This window comes from Lactuca saligna, chromosome 5, assembly GCF_052625555.1.
Source record: "Lactuca saligna cultivar CGN05327 chromosome 5, ASM5262555v1, whole genome shotgun sequence".
NCBI classification, from domain to species: Eukaryota; Viridiplantae; Streptophyta; class Magnoliopsida; order Asterales; family Asteraceae; genus Lactuca; species Lactuca saligna.
The window spans coordinates 101,655,540-101,661,539 of NC_136421.1; positions in this window are offsets into that span (position 1 = coordinate 101,655,540).

A 6,000-nucleotide genomic window follows, 5' to 3' on the forward strand; every position below is an offset into this window, starting at 1 on the left:
CTTGAAATGCTTCGGCGCGAATGTGGATGTCGTTCTGCAACATCTCTAGGCGGTTGATATCGGCCGTGAGGATTTGTACTTCCACATTGACCTCTCGGATTCGGTTGGCTTGCACTCCGGATTGATAGCACTGGTTGGCGAGTTTGCCAACCATGACCGGAAGTGCTCGGTCGGCTGATCCCCCGCCTCTGACATCATAGAAGTCTCGGCACATGCCGTAGGGAGGGCGTAAGCTTTGTTGTTGGCTCCAATGATGGAGGTGACTTCCCCACACAGGAGTGGGTCCCTGGAAGTTCCTCACGTGAACGGGAGGTTGTGGGATTGGTGGATTGATAATTTCTGGCTCTGAATCTGTGCTAGAGTCATCCCCTTCCTCCAACTATATAGGCTCTTCGTCTTCTTCAGGATCTTCTTCGATCCATCCTCCATTACCTTGGTTGGGGTAGTAGGGGTCATTAGGGTGAGGGAATCCCGCCATTTAGACTGTACGAGAATAGGGTTAAAAATTTACTATAAGCTAGAGCACATGAAACTTACCCTTAAGTTTAATGGTTGACGGCAACACAAAAACTCCCTTAGTATTATGTAATGATGTGCTTTTGGTAAGTTTTAAAATCGTTGTCCACTGCAGGCACTCCTTGGCATACGTTAGTCGGCTCTCAGACAAATATAGTTGATCAGGCTATATTCTTCCCAGTTCCGATTACATGTCCCAAGGCGTACCTGTACTGCACAACTTATTTATAATACTTATAGAGTTATTCGATATAAAACTGTTATTAGTATGAAATGAGTGCATGCTTACCTTAAAACTAAATAAATTTAATTTCAAAAGTATGACTCTTCTCAGAGTGTTTTTGCCCAGTTGAGTTTATAGTTGTATACCAAAAAGAAATGATTTTGATATACTTAATTCCCTATAAACAAAGCTCTGATACCAATCTGTCACACCCCCAAACCAGAACGGCGGAAACGTTCTGGGGCAGAGGACGTCATATTCAGTATCATAACAGTTCATAGAGAGGAAAGTACACACCACCATATATATTAAAGTTTCCAAGATGTTTACATAATTGTATTGAGCATTACATATTCAAAAGATAAATACATAAACATCTTTCAAAAGAAGTAATTAACGCCATCGTGTTAATCCCAAAAGTTGATTTCCAAACCTGCTTAGAGGTTCCCTGAGAATACAAGTTATTTCAAAGAGAAAGTGTCAACAATTAAGTTGGTGAGTTCGTATGTAGTTTAGAAAAATTTAATGCCATTCCCAAATGGGTATATGTTTTCCAGAAAACTCAGTATTTCAAAGGTGAAGAGTTATGACTGGTTGTGTTGAAAATGAATGTATTAGATCCAGAAAATCCCATATTTTCCCTAATGGTTGTGATATGAATTGTTGTGTTTTCCAGGAAAATCCCTTATTTTCTTATAAAAGTATGAAATGCATATGAATGTTCGTGTTATAAGTTTTAAATAATTGCACCGGGAAAATCCCTTATTTTCCTATTGTTTGTTTGGTTTGTATACAGGAAAAACCCTTATTTTCCTAGCATGACTGGAAGTCTCTAAGACCGAAAGTTGCAAGAAAATGACGTTCTTAAAAGTTGTATCATAGTTTTATATAATAAAGCTATACGAAGATCGCATTTGTTAGATGAAGAATAGTTTTAACAGTTACTTGTTCTTAAAAGCATAATACCATAATAATTGTATATCCGATGAGTTTTATAACCATACTAAACATAATATGCCTGTAACGACGTTTTTCAGGCGTCGCAGTGTCGCACCCCAAAACCACGAACGGCGGAAACGTTCAAGGGTGGAGGACGTCATGTACAGTATCACAACAGTGTTATATAATAAACAAGCAACAACATCATCCATTGCATTATAAGTAAAGTTTTAATACATGTGTGTTTCTTTCATTGTAGTAAGACACCAAAAATATACAATCAAAATAAAAGACGAGACTTGTCTGTTCCGTCTTCTCAAAAACCTGGCCTCCGTACCTGTCTACTGATGACCTGAGAATACAAGTTATTTTGAAAGCGAGTATCAGCTTTAAATCTAGTGAATTCATAAGTATATAAGTGTCATTGCCTTGTTTGTGAAATTCTGTTCTAAAGACCATGTAAATCGTTGAATGAGAATGTTGATGTACGTATGAAAACCCTAGAAAAACCCTTATTTTCTATAAGTATGAAATGTAGTCTTCTACCAAGACCCGAATGTTCTGTAAGTAGAATGATAGTTTTCCCTTTAATTGTTTAGTACTAAAGTACTTAGTCTAACTCATCGTTTATGTGAAAGAATCACAAAATAAAGTAAACAGGAAAATGTACTACTACATGTGTTGTCACTAGGTACTAGGACTAACACATCTTATGTCACTGTTATCCCAAGGTACTAGGGTTAACACAACCTATATAACCTAATGAACATCCGAAGATTGTCCACTCACCCTCTGTAGCTGCAGCAGGGTGGAAGGGGGGTTAATCCCATAACAACGTTAACCTAATGATCATCCGGAGATTTTCATCTCATCCCCTGTTGCAACAGGAGATGGAGGAATGGTTAGTTCCGTAACTGAATCCTAATATAAGTAATAACCGTAGGCATCCGTAGATGTTCATCACCCATTGTTGCTAACAGATGGGTTCCAGAATGGTTAGTCCCGTACGTATATCCCGAGGTATTGTGGGATAGAGGCCCATCTAGGTATCCCGAGGTACTGGGGATAGGGTCCTGTCTAGATATCCCGAGGTACCAGGGATATGCAGGAAGATTTAAACAAAAGGTACTAATAAATCATCCTCGCAATTCGAGATACAAGTATTCCGGTTAATGTACATAATTAAGTGTATCTACGTAAAGGTACTCATGTAATGCGTTCATGTACGCGTATTCATGTATCATGTAAGTATATGTAAACGTACTCATGTATCATGTAATCAATTGTAAAGGTACTCATGTATCAGGTAATGTACTGGTATAGACTCATGAATGAACTGACTCTTGTGTGATTCCTTGTAATAGGAATTATGTTTGATATCTCCAAATTATCCCTATGATAGTTTGCTGGAAGGTAATTGGTTGTTCAAGTAGGTTTATACACTCTTACTACTCAAGGGTGTGAGAAACTAAATGAAAACTGTAAACTATTACATTCATACATATATAAGAATATAAGTGTACATGCATAGTTTAGTTCAATAATGTAAAATGGTTTTATAAGACATCTTATGGGTTTTTGAACAATAATTAACAATGACTTGATGTCATTTTAATATACATTTCAAAGGTAAAACAATAGATAACAATGCATTTTTAAGATTTAAAACCATTTCATGTATCACATTTTGTAGTATGTGAAATCTGTTTAAACGACAAACACAGTTATAAAATACATAACAATGATTTAATAACATGTTTGTTTCTACTTGTATTCCCCCCCTTTAAAGCATTTAAAAATCATTTAAAACATTGATTAGGGGTATGAACTCACGTGTAGTTGGTGATTGGAATGAACTGAACGGTATCGGATTGCTAGGTGTCAAGCGAGGACTTGTGAACACACTACGATCCTAATGAACATATAATCACACATATATGCACTCAATTAGACTCAAATGACTAATTGATAATGTTTAAGACATCCTAGACATAATAAACACTTTATATAAGTGTTTTAAGCCATAAGGATTGCATCTAAGCTATTGTGGGACAGGGTATTTGTGTTTAGGGTTTCCAAAGGACCCTATATGAGAGTTTACTCTCTATAAACCATCACACATGGAGTTTACGGTTGTAAACTCTTGAGTTTACGGCCATAAACTCCCAAACATGTGTGTTTGGTGTGTTTTGAAGTCCCAAATGCTTTCTAGAATTGTTCTAACTTAGTGGTTAAGTCCTTGGAAGGGTTTAGGGTCTATAAGTACTCCAATTAGGAGTTTACGGCCTCAAGGCCATTACCCTTAGAGTTTACAGCCGTAAACTCTAAGTAATGTGGGTTTTTGTTGTTTTCAAGCCTCTTGCACTTGTGGGTTATGTTCTAGACTTTTATTCCTAGAATATGAAGGCATTAGGCACACCTTTGTGCCCTTTTTAGGAGTTTACGGCCCAAGAACCATGTCTTGGCCGTAAACTCACTTGTTTAAGTGATTTTGATGTGGTTTGGTCCTTCCATTAAGTGTGTAACAATTTCTTGTAAAGGCCTAGGGTTTTAGGTGTCATGAAAACACACTTTTGTCCATTTAAATGGAGTTTACGGCCTAAGCTTCTCTTGGGCCGTAAACTCACTTTTGTTTGTGTCATTTGATGTGTTTAAGAGGTTGTGCTACTTGGGGAAATAGCCTAGATACAAGCCTTAAAGTCCTAGTGTCCTCAAAATACCATTTAGTGTTAAAATATGGAGTTTACGGCCTACGAGAGTTCTGAGCCGTAAAATCCCAATCTTGGGTGGATTTTGGCTTGCTTTCTTGTCTCTAACATGCATACATAAACATCTAAGGCCTGATTATAACACAAGTGTCGGTTTTGGCTTCGTTTCGGGAGTTTACCGCTCAAGAACACCTTGGGGTGTAAACTCCTAGATTTCATGTTTTAGCCTTCTAAATCATGTTATAGACACGTATAAAGCTTTCTAACATTACTATAAAGAGTTACTCATGTTTTGGTATAAAAACCCGAAGATCCGTCAGAGAGAAAATGGATTTTCTCTAGTCGGAAATGTGAATAATGAATGATTTTGGTTTAGAAATCTATTTATAGTCCTGAGATATTTTGGCAGAAAATAATTTTATTCCTGAAATGATCCCTAATAAAATAGAGTGTTGGAATAACAATGTTGCACAAAACCCTAGTGCACCCACTCTCCTGATATTTCATGAAGTGTAAACCCCGAGTTTCTCAAACTTACGCGAAGAGTCTGAAAATTGACTGTGACTGCTACAACACTTATTGAAGTGATATAGTTTGTACATAATGGAAATTTCGGGTTGTCACATCATCCCCCCGTTAGAAGGAATTTCGTCCCGAAATTAGAATTTAAGCAAATAAGAAATTACAAATAACTAAGCGAAAAGGTGAGGGTATTTCAGTTTCATCTGATCCTCACGTTCCCAAGTGAATTTCGGTCCACGCTTTGCGTTCCAGCGCACCTTCACTATCGGGATACGGCTATGTTTTGTTTGCTTGACCTCTCGCTCCATGATCTCTACTGGTTCCTCCACGAAGTTGAGGCTCTCGTTGATCTCGATCTCGTCGAGTGGAATAACAAGAGTCTCGTTGGATAGACACTTTTTCAAGTTCGAGACGTGGATGGTAGGATGTACGTCACTGAGTTCTTGCGGTAGATTGAGTTTGTAAGCTACAGGGCCGATTCTCGCAAGAATCTCAAAAGGCCCTATGTATCTTGGATTGAGCTTCCCACGCTTTCCAAAGCGTATCAATCCCTTCCATGGTGAGACCTTTAGTAGGACTCGGTCGCCCACCTGGAACTCCAAAGGTTTCCTACGCTTGTCAGCGTAGCTTTTCTGTCGGTCTCTAGAGGCCTTCAATCGTTCACGAATTTGAACGATCTTCTCTGTCGTTTCCCGAATGATTTCCGGACCCGTGAGAGTGCTTTCGGGGACTCGTCCCTTAGCTAACTGGGTATCACCCACTTCAGCCCAGCACAGAGGGGACCTGCACTTTCGGCCATAGAGGGCCTCGAATGGAGCTGCCTTTATGCTTGTGTGATAACTGTTGTTGTAGGAAAATTTGACTAGGGGTAAATGAGTATCCCAAGCTTTTCCAAAGTCAATTACACAAGCACGCAACATATCTTCTAAGGTTTGGATAGTCCTCTCACTTTGCCCGTCGGTCTGTGGATGGTAGGCTGTACTCATGTCCAGCCTAGTTCCTAGGGAACTTTGTAATGACTGCCAGAACCTCGATGTGAATCTACTATCTCGGTCCGAGATAATAGATAAAGGAACACCGTGCAGCCTTATA